This window comes from Ambystoma mexicanum, chromosome 1q, assembly GCF_040938575.1.
Source record: "Ambystoma mexicanum isolate Mex_15411 chromosome 1q, UKY_AmexF1_1, whole genome shotgun sequence".
Classification (NCBI taxonomy): Eukaryota; Metazoa; Chordata; class Amphibia; order Caudata; family Ambystomatidae; genus Ambystoma; species Ambystoma mexicanum.
This window is the reverse complement of record NC_090922.1, coordinates 57,020,914-57,043,740: the sequence shown is the minus strand read 5'-3', so window position 1 is coordinate 57,043,740 and position 22,827 is coordinate 57,020,914. Positions and strand designations below refer to the sequence as shown.

Sequence of the window (22,827 nt, the reverse complement as noted above, 5' to 3'; positions counted from 1 at the left end):
ACGTAAGTAAGCGCTTGTTGCCTGCTTCACTATGCGCTCTAACTGTCTTTTTATTTTGCAGGTACGAGTTCGGAGCGGCTGCAGGGTGCCGGAATACCCACTGGATTAGATGTGGAAAGGAGTAATGGCACGTGAGTATTAAAGTTCCCCAATGTCTTTAAACGCACCTTGTTTTGTCTTTCAGATGCGGGATGCAGCGCCGAAGGCCTCCGGAGCGTGCGAAGAGTTGGTAAACTTTTGTCTTTCAGATGCCGGAATGCTAACCTGTTCTTTCTTGTCTTTATAGGTGTTGCTGAAGACTGGATTCAGGATGGTAAGCCTTTGCCTTTCAGATGCCGGAATGCTAACCTGTTCTTTCTTGTCTTTATAGGTGTTGCTGAAGACTGGATTCAGGATGGTAAGCCTTTTTCCTTAGGCCCAGGACCGGATGCAGAAGACACGATGAGCGTTCTGCTGCAGAGGTTGCAGAATAACGCAAAGCAAGATTCATCCACCGGGTGTGGTTTAAATAGCCTCCTGTAGTGCTTAGGTGTCTCCTTCCACAGCCACGCCTAAGTAAGAAAAGAGTTCCTGGTAAGAAAAGAGTTCCTGCCTTCCAGAAGAGTTCCAGTGTTCTGAATCTAGGGAGTGGCTCCAGCCCCACCCAACAGGAAAAGTAGTTCCAAACAGAAGAGGATCAGAGGCTCAACTGGCAGGCAAGTAAGCAGCATGGTCTGCTGAAGGTAAGTCCACCCAAGCATTATGAGCCCGGCGCTTCCAGCGCTGGGACTGGGCATATTTATGAGCCTGGTGCCACTGGCGCCAGGACTGGGTCCAAAAGGTCCCGATTGGGACTGGTTGGCACTCGGAACCTGGGTTATGGATCTGCTTCCAAGGGAGTTGGGAAAACCCTGACCTTTTGGAAGCAGAGATCATGACAGTACCCCCCCTCAAGGCCCCTCCCAAACCGGGCTTCTCCGGGGGTTTTGGCTTGTCAGGAAATGTTCGGTGAAATCTTTTGATTAGGCGAGGAGCGTGGACATATTCAGCAGGTTCCCAGGATCTCTCTTGGGGGCCGTAGCCTTTCCAGTCAATTAGGTAGAATAGTTTAGATTTGGAGATCTTGGAGTCCAGAATGCTTTTGACTTCAAACTCGAGTTCTCCATCCACTAGGATAGGTTTTGGAGATTTGGTTAGTCGGGTTTGAGGTTGCACGGGTTTTAATAGAGAGACGTGGAAGACCGGATGTATCTTCATGTGCGGGGGCAAGTCCAACTTGACCGCTACTGGGTTTACTATGGTAGTGATGGAATAGGGACCAAGGTATCTTGGGTTGAATGTGCGTGGCCCCTTTAGAGATAGATATTTGGTGGATAACCAGACTTGATCCCCTACTTGATAGTGAGGGGCTTCCTTCCGATGTTGATCTGCTCCTTTCTTGTATTGTTCTTTAGCCCTTTGAAGGTGAGAAACAGCTTCCTTAAAGGCTTGGGTGATTGTAGAATGCAGGTAGTCTACTGCTGGTGTTTCAAGATCTTGGAGGGGATCCAACTCCGAGGTTCGAGGGTGACTGCCGTACAAAAGAAAAAACGGGGTTTTCCCAGTTCCCGAATGGACAGAGTTATTGTAGGCATACTCGGCTATCCAAAGGATATCTTTCCAAGTTTTTTCAGTTTGTTGCAGCATGCAGCGTAAATACTGTTCCAGAGTTTGATTGGTCCTCTCGGTTTGTCCGTCGGTCTGAGGGTGGTGACTGGTCGATAGTCTCACATCAATTTGAGCCGACCGACAGCAACTTCGCCAAAAATGAGAAATAAATTGACTACCTCGATCCGAAATTAGAACCGAAGGAAAACCGTGCAGTCGGACGATGTTTTGGAGAAATTCTCGGGCCAGAGTTGCTGCTGTTGGCAAGCCTTTGAGCGGAATGAAATGCGCCATCTTGGAGAATAAGTCCACGATTACTAGAATCGTATTGTATCCGGAGCATGGAGGTAGATCGGTGATGAAGTCCATAGAAAGCGTATGCCAAGGGCGAGGTGGGATGTCAATAGGGCGTAAGAGGCCTGCTGGTCTTTCCTTTTGACTCTTGTTTTGGGCGCATACTCCACAGGACATTATAAAGTCTCTGATATCTTTTTTCCAAGACGGCCACCAGAAGTAGCGCTTGATCTTTTCTGAGGTCTTGGCTATACCGGGATGACCTTCCATTAAAGAGTCGTGATAACAAGAGATTACTTTTTTCTGTAAATCTGTGCTGGGTAGGTATAATCGTTCTTGGAAATACAATAAGTTGTCCTTTACTGCAAAGTCCTTTCCCTGCAGATGCCAATTCTGTATGTCTGCTGGAGTTACAAGTTGCCTGGCTTTATCCTTAACTTCCTCTATGGATTCTGTGGCGATTACACCCAGAATTCTTTGTTCGGGAATGATTGGTACAGGTTTAGGGTTGACCAAGTGTTCTTCCACTCCCATCCGAGAAAGGGCATCGGCTTTACCGTTCTTTGTACCAGGTCGATAGGTAATTATGAAGTCAAACTCGGCAAAGAATAATGCCCAACGGAGTTGTCTAGAGGATTGGGCTTTTGCGGTCTTCAAATATTGCAGGTTTCGGTGATCCGTAATCACAGTAACGGTGTGTCGGGCCCCCAGCAGATAATGCCGCCAAGCCTTAAAGGCAGACTTGATAGCCAGAAGTTCCTTGTCAGTAATCGTGTAATTGATTTCAGGAGGCGAGAATTTGCGGGACCAAAATGCCACGGGATGCAACTGATTGGTTACCGGGTCCTTTTGTGATAGAACTGCCCCCATGGCAAGGCTTGAAGCATCAGTTTCCACGATGTAGGGGAGTTCGGGGCGAGGGTGTTTTAAGATTGGTGCAGAGATAAATTTAGTCTTCAAATCCTGGAAAGCTTGTTCCGCCTCGGTAGACCATTCAAAACGTTTGTTTTTCTTTAACAAGGCAGTGATGGGCTGGACTATTCGAGAGAATTCGGGGATAAACCTGCGGTAAAAGTTAGCGAAGCCTAACATGCTTTGCACACCTTTTACGGAGGATGGTGATGGCCATTTGAGAACTGCATCGACCTTCTTTGAATCCATACGCACTCCGCCAGGTGATAATATGAATCCCAAGAATTCAACTTCAGTCACGTTGAAAACACATTTTTCCAACTTAGCGAAAAGTTTGTGTTGACGCAATCTTTCGAGGACCATTTTCACGTGTTTCCGATGTTCAGATTCCGATGAAGAATAAACGAGGATGTCGTCAATGTAAACAACAACACATACATCTATGAGCTCTCTGAGGACATCGTTCATAAAATATTGAAAGGCGGCCGGGGCATTGCAAAGTCCGAAGGGCATGACCTGATATTCAAATAGCCCATACTTGGTGCGGAAGGCCGTCTTCCATTCATCGCCCTCTTTTACTCGTACCAAGTGGTAAGCTCCTCTAAGATCCAGCTTTGTATATATGCATGCTTTTCTGACTTGGTCCAGGAGTTCAGGGATCAAAGGTAACGGATATCTATTCTTAACGGTGATCTGGTTCAGGGAGCGATAATCGATACAAGTTCTAAGGTCTCCTTCCTTTTTTGGAACGAAGAACAAAGCTGAAGAAGCAGGGGACTTGGAAGGACGAATAAACCCATTTGCCAGGTATTGATCCAGGTATTGTCGAAGGTGAAGGTTCTCAGGCTCGGTGAGGGCATAAATTCTACTACAAGGAGGAGTAGATCCAGGTATCAGGTCTATCTGGCAGTCATAAGACCTATGAGGAGGTAGAGAGTTAGCCTGATCCTTCCGGAAAACATCTTGGTATTCTAGGTATTCAGGAGGTAACTGGGGAGTCTCTGAAGAAATTGCGGCCAGTGCAACACCAGGTGGAGGGTGACAAGTAGAGACACATTCTGGAAACTGGACCGTTCTTGCTCGCCAATCGATCAGAGGATTGTGTTTCTCTAACCAAGGTATTCCTAGAATAATCTGAAACTGAGGGGCCTTGATCACATCGAACACAATCTTCTCATGGTGTCCATCTTGACTTACTAGCGTCACCTCTTGAGTGGTATGCGTTACTGGCCCGGAGGCTATCTCCGTACCATCCACCGTAGTAATGACGTCCTTTACAGCCTTGGGACAAAGAGTTAGATTCATCCTCAAAACCATTTCATGATCCACATAATTGCCGATGGCACCGCTGTCGACGTAAGCTTCAATTGCATGTAATCGATCCGGATTATCAGGGCTAATGAGGACCATAGGTATCACGAAATGCGAGGTCACGGAACTGGTTTTCACGCTCGGCAAGAGGACCTCTATTCTTGTCGGGCGAGGTCGTTTCCCTGCTCAGAGTTTGTAACTTTGGTAACTGCAGCTCCTACTGCCTTCTTGGCAGGTTTCACCGGACAGTCTCGAAGAAAGTGCCCTGAGTTTCCGCAATATAGGCATAATTGCAACTGTTTCCTCCTTTCCCGCTCCCTTTGTGTTAGACGACCTTTCAGACCCCCTATTTGCATGGGTTCCCCGGAGTCTACTCCTTTGGAAGGAGTTGGCGGTTTGCAAAATACTCGAGCATCAAACTTGGAACGATCGGCCTTCCTGTTCTGCAGCCTGTGATCTATTTGAACGACCAAGTCTATATAATCTGAACAGTCTTGTGGGGGATTCACTACTTGGGCTAAAACGTCTTTGAGCTCTCCACGTAGACCTCTATAAAACAGCGTAATCCTTTTGTCCTCAGGCCATTGAGTTTCCACTATTAGTCTATTGAAAGATGCAATATAAGCCAAAAGGTCTTGATTACCCTGTCGCAACGAAAGAAGCTAATTGTCCAAGGCCTGCCCCTGTGAATGTCTTGCGAACAGTTTTTCCATACTAAGCTGAAAGGCTTGAAAATCATGGAGAACCGGATCATCTTGATTAACTAGAGGGATCGACCAGTCTGCCGCATTGCCACTAAGGAACGAAAGTACAAAAGCTACTTTTGCTTGATCAGTTGGAAAGGCTGTTGGCCGGCATAAGAAGTGCAACCGGCACTGATTGATAAATACTGCAAACCTCTTTGGGTCACCAGAAAATCGTTCGGGCGGAGCCAGAGGTACATTCCCAGGTAGGTTGATCTGCACTGGATTCATAGAGGATGTTGAAGGAAGATTTGCCCCTGATGCGGGTAACGGGGTCTGTCCGGCTTGTGACTGTAGCACTTGTCTAGCAAGATTGTCTGTTCTCTCCTTGGAAATAATTAGTTCCCTTCTTAGAGCATTCGTTTCCTGACGAGCTGCATGCACTTCTGCCCTTAGTTCCCCAAGTAACCGGGCTAGGGGGTCAGTATCCGAGGTTTCCATAGCGCCTGGGCGAGAGTTTTGCGGTAGGCTTTGCGTTCTGTAACGCTCACCTGATTCTCGCAGAGGCGCCGGTCTTGACTGGGCGACTACCGTATCTTCAAAGGTGATGTGTAGCACCCGGTTGGCTCTTTGGGCTGGACCTCTGTGCACTGTATGCCTGACGTGTAGAGTAAGATGTCTTAGGTAAGTGAATGCCGAGCTCTCCATCTGCCTCGGGGCAGGGTGCTGTAACCAGTTTCTTCACTGGATAGGTAGCGCAGGCCTCTTGACTTCAGAGGACTGCTGTCCGTCGTTTACTGCACGAACGGTAAGTTTCGAGTCATTCAAATGTCTTTAAAGTCTTTAGTAATGATGTCTCTTGTTTTGCAGGGTTCCGGCGATGGCGGATGACGGGCTGAAGTGAGTTGAAGATGGAGCCCGTGTGATGAATAGAAGCGCCTGGAAGCACGTAAGTAAGCGCTTGTTGCCTGCTTCACTATGCGCTCTAACTGTCTTTTTATTTTGCAGGTACGAGTTCGGAGCGGCTGCAGGGTGCCGGAATACCCACTGGATTAGATGTGGAAAGGAGTAATGGCACGTGAGTATTAAAGTTCCCCAATGTCTTTAAACGCACCTTGTTTTGTCTTTCAGATGCGGGATGCAGCGCCGAAGGCCTCCGGAGCGTGCGAAGAGTTGGTAAACTTTTGTCTTTCAGATGCCGGAATGCTAACCTGTTCTTTCTTGTCTTTATAGGTGTTGCTGAAGACTGGATTCAGGATGGTAAGCCTTTGCCTTTCAGATGCCGGAATGCTAACCTGTTCTTTCTTGTCTTTATAGGTGTTGCTGAAGACTGGATTCGGGATGGTAAGCCTTTTTCCTTAGGCCCAGGACCGGATGCAGAAGACACGATGAGCGTTCTGCTGCAGAGGTTGCAGAATAACGCAAAGCAAGATTCATCCACCGGGTGTGGTTTAAATAGCCTCCTGTAGTGCTTAGGTGTCTCCTTCCACAGCCACGCCTAAGTAAGAAAAGAGTTCCTGGTAAGAAAAGAGTTCCTGCCTTCCAGAAGAGTTCCAGTGTTCTGAATCTAGGGAGTGGCTCCAGCCCCACCCAACAGGAAAAGTAGTTCCAAACAGAAGAGGATCAGAGGCTCAACTGGCAGGCAAGTAAGCAGCATGGTCTGCTGAAGGTAAGTCCACCCAAGCATTATGACCCCGGCGCTTCCAGCGCTGGGACTGGGCATATTTATGAGCCTGGTGCCACTGGCGCCAGGACTGGGTCCAAAAGGTCCCAATTGGGACTGGTTGGCACTTGGAACCTGGGTTATGGATCTGCTTCCAAGGGAGTTGGGAAAACCCTGACCTTTTGGAAGCAGAGATCATGACAATGGGTGGACGTTAAAAACAAATAATTCCCCTCCGTGGGCTCACAGACTGCACAGCTACCGTGGACCGGGAGACATGTCTCTGCTGGCATCACCATCCTGTGTTGTATCTGATGGTGGAAGTGGGGCTGGAGGCTCACCACGCAGTGCCCTGGCCTGGTCCTCAGTGGCAACGGCCAAGCGTGACACTGATGAATGCACCAGCAGACTGAGGGCTTGGAGGTCACTATGCACAACCTCACTGGTTGCATGTAGTTCCTCTGCCGTTGTCTGCCTCAATGATAACATCTCCTGGCGGAACAGTCTTCTTCTTGCTGGCTGCGTCTTTCTCAAGGATTGCAGCTCTGTGAGTCAACAACTCAAACCTTGGGGCTTCCCTGTGTGCCCAATCCTCTGCAAGCAGGGATGCCTGCAGATCTGCCCATCGGCCCCTGATGTTGGCCTCCATGCACAGCCTGTGGGAGCGGCATGTGCAGCTGTTGCTCCACCTATGTTGTTGGAGGGATCATGGAACTGGCCACCCAATCCATGGCTCAGCCAAACTCTCATAGGCAGCACCCTATCAGTGTGCGGAACACAACATCTGCTGCTCCCACACTGTCTGCCCAGCCTGCACACGTCCCCCACATGTGCAAGGCCCACGCCTGACTGATCCAAGGGACATGGCCCTTGCTGTGATGCCACTGTCTCTGGCTGCAGGACTGCAACCTTCGCTTTGGACATCTGCCCCAGGACCAGAAACCAATACATGGCAGTGTGGCCTTGCAGCCGTAACCACCACAGATGGGCGTGGCACCACTGACTGGTCTTGTGAAGGCACCTAACCCCCTGCAGACTCCCGGGCCCAATCTACTCCAACCATTGGTGCACTCACCTCTGCTTGCATTGAGGACTGCAAATCCGCTTCAGCATAAGAGCTACTGGAGTCCAAAGAGCAGCACAGCTCAGGATGGTCTGTAGTACCAGTGGATTCTCATGGCCTGCCACGCCACGTCCTCCACTGGTGGTCTGAAGCGCCACAGACTCTTCTTCCTCCTCTTCCTCCTCCTCTGCATCTGGTGCCTCCACACCTACACATCGACAGAAAAAGACATGTGGAGTCATGTGAAACGTGTCTACAGTAAACATGTGTATCACATTTCTGTCATGCAACAAAATGCAGGACATGTCACCATAAGAAATACAGGATCCACACACTATGTACAACAAACTATCTGATCATGGAATATGCAGACTGGCAACAACATTTCTTGCTCAGGGCCATGCTGCCAGTGGACACATTACCAACAAAAAGGGTCATTAACAAGCACATTATGGCCCATGACACAGCTAACTGTTGACTAATACCAGTGAAATTGGCATGGCCACGTGGCTCTGTGACGTGCTGTTACATCACATGGCAACAGGCAGACACACATATCCACATCCAAGTCTGCATCCATCACATGCCACACCAGTTTTGACCTGGTACAGGGACTGTACACAATCGGAGCATGCCGTAAGTGTGTGAAAAAGGAAACAGTAACAGTTGATGTATGGCTGTAAGAGTACCAACTAGCCAAGGTCTGTGAAGTGGAGAGAGTAAGTTAATGGAGTTGTAGATAGGAACAAGGTACAGTGACCCACAAGAGGGAGAGGGGAATGGACCCATGGAGTGTGTGCTGAGTGTGGGAGGCTAACAAGGATCAGGTCTCACATTGATTTGCCTCAGGGTTCATTACCATTGGGGCAGTGGGGATGTGCACAGTCTAAACATATGCACATTCACTCAGGGCACGCTTTAAGGCTTGTTGGTTGTCATTTGGATGTTCTATGTAGCATGGATGCACCTACATACATGTGTGAAAAGAGAATGTATACCCTGCAGGGCATGAAGTGTAACTCGTATTTCGGACACAAGCACATGTCTAGCAGAGCAGCGTCACTGACATCATGGATGCAGCTAACAAGAGTGCACGTTGTGGTATCATGTTGCAGATGTTGGGGGGTATGCTAGTGGGGGATGAGTACTGTCACACAGCCATGTTCAACTGATGTACAACACATGGGTTGTATCCACTCTTGTGTAGACTGGACAGGAGTCAGTACACCACAGCATGGTTCACCCGGTGCAGTCATTCAAATTCAGCCAGATGTGCACCAATTATACATCTTGATGATGCTTCACTACACGTACTCAGGATGCACAATCTTGGTCAGTCACCGGACGTGTCTTCATAATTTCCAGGCCTCCCACGCCTTGCACCTGCTCCAGTAAAATGAATTGGCCCATAGCCTCTTCATGCTCGGTCAGCTCCTCCTCCTCTGGTGATCCCCCTCCAGTTGCCAGAGCAGAGGCTAGGTTGGCACCAAGCTTGGACCTGGTGCGATTGGTGAGGTCATTCCAGCGCTTCACTGCTTGTGCAGCAAGGCGGTTCTTAAACCCTAAGGCGTTGATCTCATCTCTGACATGCTGCCAACGCACCATACGATGAACAGGTGTATGTGTGCTCCACGATTGCTGGCACATGTCACGGTGGAGCATGGTCACATAGTCAATGAGGATCTGGAGTTGTTCATCATGGAAGTTCTTCTTCATCAACGTGTCAGTGTCCTGTGCTGTGCCATGGAGCTGAGCCTGTTCCTGCTGTGCAGGCTTTGCCTTCTTGTCACAAGGTGTTGCCCATGTGTGGTTGGGACCACTGTGGGGTCCAGATGCCAGACCATTAGGGGCCAAGGACATGGCATTACTCCCTGGTGCTGGGGCAGCTGCTTCCGCTGCACGTCCCTTACCCTTTCGGGCTGGGACTGCTGCTTCCGCCGCATTTCCCATACCCTTTTGGGCTGGGGCCGCTGCTTCCGCTGCATGTCCCTTACCCTTTCAAGGCTGCGGTGGCTACTTCTACAGTAGGTCCCTGAACCCCTGGGGCTGGGACAGCTTCTTCCACAGGACATCCCTGGACCCTTGGAGCTGCGACTGCTGCTTTCGCAGGACGTCCCTGAATCCCTGGGGCTGGGACAGCTGCTTCCGCAGGACGTCTCTGACTCCGGACACGTCTGCCCCCTGCTTGGGGCCTTTCTACTCATGTTCCAGGTGTAAGTGAAAAATGGAAGGCACACCAAGCAATTGTCCTGGGCAATTAGAGTGAGGGGGCAGTCTAAGTGATGTAAGACATAGTTCTGTGGTCCAGCAATGCTCAAAGGTACCCCAGGTGTGAAAAATACGGTATGCGATAACAGGATGGCATCCGGAAAAAGAAAAAAGCAGTATGCGATACGCAGTTGCACCCAGCATCACAAAAAATGTGTACGCCAACCCCGAAACTCTACCCGAAAGGTAAGAATAGAGGTACACGATACACAGGGGCATTCAGGGACACCCAGAGTTGAAAGAATTAATACGTGACTCACCGTTAGCTAGTAACTCAGTACTCCACTCGTCCATCTCCTCCCCTTTGCACGCATGTTCGGAGTTGCTTCTACATGTACTAATGTATCACCAAATATGGCATGCTCAATGCCTGCATGCAGCGCGTGTCACGTAACTTATGCACTGAGGTCCTGTCCTCAGATTTCACATGTTCACGCTTTCTGCATTTTTTATGAGCACAGTCACTCTGTTCACATCTTCCAGCATTGATATACACTGAAGACCTATGCTCCTGCCTCCATGCCATTTTAAATAAAATATATATATATATTTTTTTACCTGCCTCCAACTTTTCCAACTGCTGCACCTTGTCCAGTGTGTGGGCCTGCTACCCACCTGCACTGCGTTTGGAGTGCCTGCTGTCCATCCGTTGCCTGTGCTCCTGTCTTTGGCCCTGTCACCACCTCATCTGCTAGATTGGGCTCCCACCGTGCCATTCTACCACCACCGCTCCACAGCCCAGCTCCAGGACCACCTTCCTCACCCACACCTGCCTCAGGGGTTGCCATGTCTGCACCATCATCATCAGACCAGAGTGGCAACCCCACGGCAGCGAGGCAGTGGGCTGTCAACTTCAGTGCCAGGGACATTGACATCCTAGTGGCGAAGGTCCTGTAGCATTATGATGCCCTCTTCGAACCTGTTATGCAATACAGCAAGGAAGGACATCAGCAGATCTGGGATGGGACCACAGATTCCATCGACGCGCAGGGAGTGGCAGTCCGCTCCTTCAAGACCGTGCACAAGCGCTGGAAGGATCTTAAATCCAGGACCTACAGCAAAGCACTGCGATTCATCCAGGTCGGTGCTACCGCGGAGGTGCGCTGTGCGCGCAGGTGCCGGATGTCGGGTAACAACATTCAGGTCCTGCAGAGTTTTTAGCCGGCGTTGCACACCCAGGTCTGCTAATTATGGGAACATCTGTAGTCGACTACTGAGTAGCCATGTGGGGCACTGCTGTGCAGTGCATGTGTGTTGTGCATGTGCCAGTGATGTCAGCAATGATATTTGTGATGTTATCTTTGATGTCCTGGGTGTTAGTCTTAGCAATGCACGTTAACTGGTGTGAGTTATGGTTGCTTAGCTTACTATAATGGGGGAATGTGAAGTGGTGTTTGGTTGCACTGTGAAATATAACATTCCTTTAGTGATTTTTTTTTACTGAATGCACATATATATGTATGGCAGGGAATGAAAAGAAATGGGCTAAGCAAGTGATGTCACTGATGTCAGCATTGACATTTGAGATGACATCTTTCATGGTCTCGGTGTTGGTGTTAGCAGTGCACAGGGGTGGTGGCAGGGTCGGGGGCTTAGTTTACCATAACTAGCGAATTTCAGGGGTTTTTCAGTTTTAATTTGAAGCAAAAAGGAGAAGAGGAAAGTTTTTTTTTAGTGAAGTGTACAGGCGTTTGTTAGGGCAACTTAACCATACCGTCCCCTCAACAAAGTTTTTTTTGTAGTGAATTTCACTGGTTTTTGGGAGGGCAACTTAACCATAACGTCCCCTTAACAAAGTTTTTTTTTGTAGGGAATTGTAAAGGGTTTTGGAAGGTGGAACTTAAGCATGAAATTGTGGCAATGAAGTCGTTGAGCAGAATGTACACTGCAATCATGTGATTTTGAGAGATATGTAGTATAAGCTACGTATTTGACATACATTTAACATAGAACATACAGAACCCCCTCCCTATTGATATTGGAAAGGGACAGACTGAGCGCATGTTTGCGACGGGGTTGGACAGGATCAACATTATCCAAAGAGGTGGGGGTAGCTGAAAATGTACTGTTGTCTTACACAAAAAGTGTGCAACTTAGAAGAAGGACATCACAATATTATAAGTAGTAATAAGTAAATATGGAAACCTGAAGCTGGGAAAAGAAAACAACACATTTAGTAAGCATGTAGAATGAAGTGGATGGTACCATAAAAAAGAAAGGATGCCTCCAGCGTAATCACTTCACAGAAACTGGGCAGCCTGGAACGACAGTGGACGGACGCAGTAGGACGAAGGGAGATTACAGCAAAAGAGTGAGTGCAGGTCATTGTTTTATATGGGTGAGGTGTTTTTTATGGTATGTGGTGGGGAAATAATAATTTCTTTCTGTTGTTTTGACTCAGAAATGGCTAGTACTTTGGAGTGGCTGGAGGAGTATTTCCCACATGATGAAATGTCTGAAGGCAGCGACAATAATGGTACACAGTGCTCTGCATATGCAAAATAGTGACCAGTATTGTAGAGGCATTGAACGTATGTATTTTTTTTTTTAACAGGCCAGGAAAGAAAAGAAGAAAGGGCAACAAACGAGACAGAACAAGACAGGATAAAAAGGATAGAGCAGAAAATTGACATGTTGAACGTCAATTTTCAAAGTTTACGGGAGTGTGTGGAGGACTGTGTGAGAGGAGAAGTTCAGTACCATTGCCCCACCTGCACCTGCCCGGCTTCTCCATTCCCTAGTGAACCATCCCCAAACCTGCAAGAGGAAAATAGACGTTTTGACAAAGTATCCATCCCCTCTTCCCATCACAAATCTTCCCCTCATAACCAGCCCGTTTTAAATCCAAATGTCCCCATATTTGTTTCAGTGTCCGCTTCCCCCGCTGTTTCTTTAGATTGATGTGTGTAGTAAATGGTTTTGTCCAGTAGTTGTAGAGAAAGAGTTTGTGTGTAAACGTTTTTTTTAAAAGACGTAAAATGTTCTCGAACAGTGCGCCTGTGTGACCTATCCGCAAGCAATGAAATGTGGGTGCTGTCTAATGCCAAGTAAGACGGATGTGATGTGTAACTGCAGCATCTTTTCAAAAAGTGCGTACATAAACATAAAGGGGTGTCCAAAGGATATACGACCTCGGCGTACCGCTTGCAAACGAGATAATACATGGTCGTAGAACACACAAGTTGTCCGGAATGGGTGTAAATAAGTAAAAAGGGAGTGTGTGAAGGACAGTATAGTGGTCCATATTGGGCGCAGTCAAAATGGTGCCGTCCTTAGAACAGGCACAGTGGCCGGCAAGTTCGTAGGCATCCAAAATGGAGTTGTTCTAAGGAGACTGGAACTGCCCGTACAATGAACATTGCATGCGTGCACATGTGCAGTACAAACGAAAGGATTGCCAATATTGCGCCAGTTCCTAACAGTCCGTCTCACTTGTGTCGCACTTTGAAGTAGTTTGAGAACCCGAACACTGTCCGTAGGACACTTGTGCGCATGCGCATGTTTGATTCTTTACATTTGCTATCCAGGGGACTTTTATTAAGGGGGCGGATGTGTTGAGAACGTCATCTTGTGACCGCACCCACGCTGCATGTGGGGACTAGTTTCTGTGGTTTTATGTGCTTCGCAACACTAAAAATGAACTTGTAGACACAAGGCAAACTATTGAGGAGGGTAAAAATGTAATTTGGCACATCCCAAACAATAGACCACCTTAGGAGTTGCAGTGTAAAATGTGTGTACCGCTTTGTAGGGATGAAGACGGTCACGAGGCACACCCCTGCACCCCTTCAAAAGGCCACACCCCCGAGTGCATCTTCATTGTCCTTCTAGCTATAGTAGATAGAGGTGCGTTGCCTTTACTGCTGTAGTGATGAAAAGGAAAGTAATTGGTATGTCTTCCATCGCTGCTGTTGGGTCATTAGCCTCTGCACCACCCCCAAACCCGCCACCATCACCACCTCACCAAGGGCCTTCAGAGAGATATATGGGTGAGGATGTAGAGATTGAGAAGAAGAGGAGGAAGAGAATGAAGTGGAGGAACTCCGCACTAGGAGCACTCGGGAGTCGTGGGTGTGGTGGTTGTTTTCCGTTTATGGGAACGTACCAAAAGCATGTGTGAACCTGGTGAAGTGTAACCAGTGCGATGTGGTGTTGAGTCGCAGGAGATTTGGAGCATACAGTTTTGGTACGACAACCATGTAGCGACACCTCACTTCGTTCCACACTGCGGACATTCACAAGGTGGTGCCATGTGAAGAGCGTAGTCGTTTGAGTTCCTCCACAGCATCCTCGGAATCTGCTCCTCCCACCACAAGAGACACTCCTGTGGCGGAGCGCCTCCCTCCAGCTGCTTCACAAGCCATTCACAATGCTGTGGACCCTTACCTTTCAAAGGTGACAGTAGTGTGCACGTATTGTGACGCAGTACTCTGCAGGGGGGAGAGTTTTCGAAGTGCTTTTGAGGCTACAATCACCGAGCACCAGAAGATTTGCTCCTTACCTAAATAAACATCACCCGTAATATTTGTCTGTTGAGTTGCCCTTTCTTATCCCCATGACTGGTGGCCCTTCCTTACCCTCCTTTCGCCTCTTCTCCTAGTGCGGCGAGTGCAGGCAATTAATGAACATAAAAACAACATAAATGACAGAAAAGGCTCTTTTCAGAGCCGCCTTTCTCAGTGTAACAATAGAAGTGAAGGCCGTAGACCCGTGCTGAGTTCAGCAAATGTTCGCGGACAGTCGTAGAGGGGGAAAAGGGAGGGTGCAAGCGGCGCAAATGCAATAAAGTGTACGTTGGGAGTAAGTGGCGGCTCTGAAAAGAGCCTTTTGGTGGTGTGTTGTGTGGGTCAAAAACAGTGGAATGGGGAAAACGGATTGTCAGATAGGTTAGTGTGATTGCAAAAGAGGGCACAATGCATTTTGTACATTGTGAAGAAAAATCTTATTACCAGCATATGTGAGGTGGACTCCATCTCTGTGGAAAATGAAACTGCTACTAAACAAAATGTTTTCATTGTGGAAAGAGCACATGCCAACATCTCTTATAAAGGCACAAACAGCCTTATTCAAATTGCATCTGGTTTTCTCCATTTGTGGACCAAATGCTGAAGAGTGCAACCATTTTTGTCTTTGGGCAATACGGGGAAAAAGTATATGACAATTTGGAAACATGTCCATGAGCTTCGCGAGTCCTTCCTTCATAGCAAATTGTAAAGAAATGCCAGATACGTGGCCTAAACTGTTTCCTCTACAATGAATGATGAGTATATCTGGAGGACGCTCTGTCTGTAAAGTAACACAAAGAGGTACCAAATCCACCCATCTCATGCCACGCACGCCATGCTAGTGCACTTCCGCATGTGGAAATCCGAGATTTGTAGATAAACTGCAGCTTTCTGCATGCACCTTCAACCAATGTATCCATGAGTCTCCCACAATCCAGATAATCTGTTGTCGAGCATGGAAAGCCATGGCTGTGTAGTGTCCTGTGAGGGAGAAGACAGTTTTACTAAAGTACGTCGGTCAGAACACACTTACTGAACTTTATGGACCAATCCCTAGCTCTGCTCATTCCCATTTACATTCGGCTCCACCCTTCAATTCCCGGTGGTGATATGTGCTGGCTGCTAAGTACCATCTAACACACAGGGATTTTACTGAAATACACATTACCTCTAGAACCGGGTATGTGTCCTTTCTGTTATCAGATATACTGTGACACACAAAACAGAATAAGGAACAAAAGCTTCACTGGATCTAATTGCTTTATTGTGCCATTAATGCAGCCCTAACACTCTCCCTACAAGGGAACACTATCCTAGCCCTTCATGATGTTCCTCACCCTAGAGAGCACTGATGCACCGACTAAGAGCGGGGGATGCATGGGGGCTATTCTCACTCTATATCAGCTTGCAATGAGATAATTTCCACAATACATTTTTTCACATAAATTTCATACAACCATGGGTAATTAGCCTAAACAAGTTAAAACAATAGCAGTTACGGGAAAAACCATTTCCCGACTGCACACTTGGGTCAAACAGACAGGTCACGTGGGACTCGGCGTCAGATGATCTGACAATTTAATTGCCCTCCGTGAGGTGTGTCTGGTTGACCCAGGAGTAAATTCTAAAACATCTTTAAGAATATAAGTATCACAAGCCACTCTCGTCGCGTAGTGATGCACCCGATGCTAAGCTCTCTCTTTAAGGTGCATGAACAATTCAATTGTGCGGGAGGGCATGACACATCTATAAAAAGAATCACAATATCTGCAACATTGATTCAAACAAATCTTTCTCAAAATGCATAAGTCCACTTGTGTCACTCAATGATGTCTTTCGTGTATCATATTCTTCAGGACCCATTATTTCTTCCTTAGACCTAATCTGCAAGCCCCACAGGGGCGAAATTGCGACATGTTCTGTGAAACAAAATAAGAGAAAGTCAGTTTGACTTCTCTCATATAAGGGATAAAGCGTGTGGCATTTCTTACTATTTCGCATGTGTATAATGGAATGATTTACTTTCCAATGAACTAGACAAGTCAACTTGTGACATTAAAAAGAGGCTGTTTTCACCATACCCCATCACCATTGAGTGTATGACATCATGTCCAGTACTACAAAGACATACCTGTCCATCTGTTGTATGTGCGAAGGAATGGCACAGTAAATTTCAACAGTATTGGCACGTTCAAGTAATTGGATAGAGGCACCAGAATTGGTGCTTGATCTGCAACATAGGGGGGCTCATGTTACATTAGCTATTCACATGCTCACAAGGTAATGAGTAACCTTATCCAAAGGTGTGCTGTCCCCATGTTTTGATATAAAATCCAAGTACCTCGCCGCTCATCAGTCTCCCTTTGGAAAGGTAAGCCTCTTGTAGTATAACAGTCTTATGGGTAGTGCCCCTGGGGGAGTCCTGCGGAAGGAAAAATGCAGAACCCAAGTCACGTCAGTTACCCCAGATCGTGATACTTTTATTATGCAACTACCTATATTCAGTACATTGTGCCTGCACGAAGGTTGCATCCACAAAGTCCTTTTCGGTAAGTTACGATGTCAGTGCCCCCCGAGCGCCCATTTTGACCCCTATTCAAGTGGCCTGATCTAGCAGCAAAGTTATACAGCCTTTTTAGAGAACTGCTAAAATAGCTAACAACCCATTTCAAATTGCTTTGTGACGTTAATGCACGCGTGTTCAATTCCGCGTGTGCTACTCGCTCTTACTTGTTGCTTCCTAGTTTTCCGCGTCTAGACAGACATGGGTTAAATGAGGAAATTCAGTGGAATACACTAGCCTTGATGAAGTAGATCCAATGCAAGGGCCGATCCAATGCAAGGGCCACCCCCCAACATTAGGTACCCATCCCGGGCTATATGAAGGTGCCCGGCATGGGAATCTTTGATGACCTTCGCTAGCCACAAGCCCCTACATTGGCCTTTGGATAATACATCCATTATGGGCATTATGGCCTAGACCGGTGTCATGTGATACCCGAAAAGATTTGTTGAATCGGCTATGAGTGGTCCCCCTTTCCCCATTCCCGCCCTAACCCCCTCAACCTCCCCTCTTCCCTTTTCCTCCCCCCTTCGCCTTTTTACAGAGCCCCCTCTGTATAAGGCGTGTTTTACCACGTTCAGCAATTATGAAACCGTGGATTTACAAAATTGCTGACAAAAATAGCAATTTCCGCTTTAGGGCGAGTAACGATCACATTAACGGTTGCAATCCATTGTTTAAGTAATATGCCCAGGGCGAATCAGTGTGAATTGCCCTGTTCATGATGGCTGCCGCAGTACATGCCATAACTATAGCTCTCTCCCACATGTGGGAGACTTGATGGAGACAGAATGCTTTCCCATGCACCGAGATTGCTGGCGTGCGGATATGCCCAACCTAAAATGGCCGCCAGGGCACGTGATCCGGCTTCGGGTGTCCATTGGTTGTTGACAAGACCATCCTCCGCCGCCATTGTTTACATAATACGCGGAGGCAAAAAACAGTGTCCACCGCAAGGAATTTCCCATCTCGAATGGAACATGAGAAGTCTAGACGCGGAAAACTAGGAAGCAACAAGTAAGAGCGAGTAGCACATGCGGAATTGAACACGCGTGCATTAACGTCACAAAGCAATTCGAAATGGGTTGTTAGCTATTTTAGCAGTTCTCTAAAAAGACTGTATTAACCTTTGCTGCTAGATCAGGCCACTTGAATAGGGGGTCGAAATGGGCGCTCGGGGGGCACTGACATCGTAACTTACCGAAAAGCACTTTGCGGATGCAACCTTCATGCAGGCACAATGTACTGACTATAGGTAGTGCATAATAAAAGTATCACGATCTGGGATAACTGACGTGACTTGGGTTCTGCATTTTTCCTTCCGCAGGACTCCCCCAGGGGCACTACCCATAAGACCGTTATACTACAAGAGGCTTACCTTGCCAAAGGGAGACTGATGAGCGGCGAGGTAATTGGATTTTATATCAAAACATGGGGACAGCACACCTTTGGATAAGGTTACTCATTACCTTGTGAGCATGTGAATAGCTAATGTAACATGAGCCCCCCTATGTTGCAGATCAAGCACCAATTTTGGTGCCTCTATCCAATTACTTGAACATGCCAATACTGTTGAAATTGACTGTGCCATTCCTTCGCACATACAACAGACGGACAGGTATGACTTTGTAGTACTGGACATGATGTCATACACTCAATGGTGGTGGGGTATGGTGAAAACAGCCTCTTTTTAATGTCACAAGTTGACTTGTTTAGTTCATTGGAAAGTAAATCATTCCATTCTACACATGAGAAATAGTAAGAAATGCCACACGCTTTATCCCTTATATGAGAGAAGTCAAACTGACTTTCTCTTATTTTGTTTCACAGAACATGTCGCAATTTCGCCCCTGTTGGGCTTGCAGATTGGGTCTAAGGAAGAAATAATGGGTCCTGAAGAATATGATACACGAAAGACATCATTGAAACCGGTCGACCAGACATATAGATGTCACCCCATTCAGAGTGACACAAGTGGACTTATGCATTTTGAGAAAGAATTGTTTGAATCGATGTTGCAGATATTGTGATTCTTTTTATAGATGTGTCATGCCCTCCCGCACAATTGAATTGTTCATGCACCTTAAAGAGAGATCTTAGCATCGGGTGCATCACTACGCAACAAGAGTGGCTTGTGATACTTATATTCTTAAAGATGTTTTAGAATTTACTCCTGGGTCAACCAGACACACCTCACGGAGGGCAATTAAATTGTCAGATTATCTGACGCCGAGTCCCACGTGACATGCCTGTTTGACCCAAGTGTGCAGTCAGGAAATGGTTTTTCCCGTAACTGCTATTTTTTTAACTTGTTTAGGCTAATTACCCATGGTTGTATGAAATTTATGTGAAAAAATGTATTGTGGAAATTATCTCATTGCAAACTGATATAGAGTGAGAATAGCCCCCATACATCCCCCGCTCTTAGTCGGTACATCAGCGCTCTCTAGGGTGAGGAACATCATGAAGGGCTAAGATAGTGTGTCCCTTGTAGGGAGAGTGTTAGAGCTGCATTTATGACACAATAAAGCAATTAGCTCCAGTGAAGCTTTTGTTCCTTATTCTGTTTTGTGTGTTACAGGCTGCTAAGAACCGCCATGTTCGCAGACATGTACAGGATCAGAGCATGACGACGGTACATTAAAGGACTATTCCCTTTTTTCCCCTTTAAGGTAGGCTTTGAAAAGAGCCGTTTTTTGTTTTGTTTTTGGCCACATATCGTACAGACATGTGGTATTTTATGTATTTTTTTGTCCTTGCTTTACTCATGCAAACATTACAGAACGTTCTCTAAAGCAAGTCGTATGTTCCAAAAAAACATTGCATTTCCCAAAGAGGATAGCGCAACACCATCTGCTTCAAGTAGTGTGCATTGCTTGCAGCAATGTTATCATGGCTACAACAAAAACATACCAACTCGTAGCATGAATGCACGCATGCCGCGATTGATGATGCACCTCACGATGCTTGGATCTGGACAGAAAACAGAAGTGTTATTCCATTGCACTCTCGGGAGTAAAGCAGAAAAAATAAATGTTGAGGTTGGGAAGATGGTCATGAGTGCTTCAACCAACTGTGCCAAATCTGCCAACAAAGTATGTGAAGTCAGGTATCCCAAGTGGCAAGCACCGTAGTGCAAAATTACCACATGAGGCGTGGTCATTCGACGCATGTCTCTGCAAACTTGCAGAATTGCTGCAGCATTGGCATCATTGTCAGCGCTCCACGCCACCTCCACTCCTCGCACATCGAACTGGTGTGCCACATGCCTACTCTCAGCATAGTGTTGTAAGCCTTGCACAAAAATGTCTCCAAGCAGCAAAACCCTGACCCTCTGCTCCTCTGGCAATTTCAGTGTGCGCACCGTCTTTCGACACAAAAGACTAATGTGAACATCTGATTGGCTGATGCCTACAGTCGTTTTGCCATGCAGGATTTGCTGTAGAAACCCGTATGTGACACGCCCTACCAGCGGACAAGTGTTGCCTACGTGCGGCACGTAGCTCTTACCCAGACCTTCCACCCTTTCTACAGCGGTAGCAAAGCGAGTCCCTCATTGGACGCAACTAAGCGGGCGCACAATCATCCACCAATCACATAGAACATCGCTAATTTTAACTCTGTCATCAACATTGCGCACTAATGATTCTTAATGAAAATCGCATACCACCTACTTCACAAGCGACTGTGCAAGGATTGCGAATTTCTACGTACAGCTCCATGCATGTGCACATGCGTCAGTACAGAGTACAGGTATGTACATTTTAATCAGAGTAAATGTGGAACCCTTATGATGTAAAATAGACAAAATAATGGCGGTAAATTTCCATAGGGAACACATAACAACGTTCCCCCTTTTAAAGTGCAACAATGCCGATTTGTCATTAACAAATCGCACAACCGCTTACTGTCCTCTGCATAACCTGTACATACGTTGCAAGCATGCCTATTTAGGCATAGCTCTCAACCATTTTTTTCTTAAAGGTGGGTGAAATCAGCCGATTTAGTTTTTGGCGGGTCATACGTCCATTATATGGAATGGCCGTGCAGGAGGCTTGGCGGTTGAGTCTGCCCTTTACAAGGTGGGTAACACCCGCCAAAAGCGTGTGAGTTGTGAAGTAGAATTTAGGGCAGACCTCAATTTTGTAAGTGAAAATGTCAGAGCTCTGTACTCTATACTGCCTGCAGTAATGCTACTTGCAATGTGATCGTATGAGAATAGTAATCGCTCCCGATTGTGGTGCTCACATGTCCTTTGGAGGGTCTCTGCATTTTTGGACATTGTGCTTTTCATTAACAAGTACAAAATATTTGCCCATCTAGTACTTTGCCCTATCGCTTACAAACCTCTCTCCTATGCATACTACATTTTGTAAAGAAGAAGGCATTTACAAACCCTTACAAAATTTAGTTATTTTGAAGGACTTTCAAGTACCATATTGAAAGAAGTATGGAAAGACTGCATAGAGAGAAGTGAAATGTGCACATGGACTGGGTTCAAATATGAAAGTTAAATCTTCTGACGAAAGAAGTAGCAGTAAATTCTTCAGTATCATTACCGCTGCAAACACACAAAGTAATTGATATTGTTTTTTTAATTCACAGTGAAGACTACTGTCCTGAGAATCAACAGCATCTAGACTGCCGACGACATATCCGAAGAAACCTGCTCATCTTGTACAAAGAAGTAAGGACAGTTACTCCTTAAAGAGGCTGCGTGGGTTATTTGTTTGTTTTGGGCACCTAAGCAAGCATTCATTTGTAAACCATTCTACCTACAAATATCCATTTATTGAACAAAGAATAACAGGTGGAATGGCTGACAAATCCCTGTGTGTTTGGTACTGAAATAACATAGGGAATCCTTAGAAGGTTAGATTGTGAAAGTAAGTTGTGGTAGCAAGTTTTTGGCATTTCGGTTATTGCTAATGGTTCTCACCACAAGTAGGGCACTTTCTACTCTCATGTAAAGCACATTGTACCAGCATACAAACAGTAAAGTAGCCTTACCAAATGATAGTTGGAGGTCACTGTGCATTGACAAACCATTCAAAAGAACTGCTCCATCAAACTTATGCACATATGCATACAGCACACATACATTGGACAAGAGACCAAAGTATACTTTTTTTTCTCAACAGACACCAAAGAATGCCTACCAAAAAGCTGCTCTGTAGAAAGGAACGCAGAATTAGTGCAAATAAAAATAAAGGTGCCCAATGTAAGCATCCACCTGTTGTAGAATTAGTGGAGAATCTTGGTACAAACCACCTAATGCAGTTGGGTAACATAGTAAAAGAAGTCTCAACTACCGAAACTGTACCTCCTCCATCAAAAAGTGTCACAAAACACAGAAATGTTATGAAAAAAACAGCTGCCAGTACATCTAACAATGTTCCTAATAATCCTGATAGTGTAAGAATAGCCCATAGTAAAACAAGTATTTTTGCAAAAATGTTTTGTCACAGAGTCCTTCAGAATGTACTAAGAAGAGGACCAAAATCATCCTCGCCCCTTAAAACGTACCGTAGAAAGTTAATTCTACAAGCACTCGTGGACACTGCCATCCTTCACAAAAGGAAGTTGTTCATATTATTGTTAAAAAGGATGAAAGCATTAACAAAACTAAGTACCAAACTACAAATGAAACTCAGCAATAAACGGAATGTGAACAAAAATAATTTTGTGCATGTTTGTGGTGGGGAATGGAGTCACACAACAAGCACAGAGCCATACTTTAATGAAGAAGCATACAAACAAAATCAAACAAACACAATTGCCATCCATAGCAGTGGACGAAGGTATGAGAAAATCAATACTACCATCATAGAACAAGAAACAGTGCTTACAAAACTGTCTTCTGAAAACTCAGAATTACCTCTTGATTCAGCAGAACCACACCGTCCAGTATACAAATGGCCGTGCACATCAATGTGTGC

The 22,827-nt window shown here is 46.3% G+C and overlaps 1 long non-coding RNA gene across 1 annotated transcript in view; it reads left to right on the top strand.

Annotated features, from left to right (window-relative positions):
• Positions 1-22,827, top strand: part of LOC138520980 (uncharacterized) — a 328,872-nt gene that overhangs the window by 134,288 nt on the left and 171,757 nt on the right. The gene's annotated exons all lie outside the window — the stretch shown is intronic.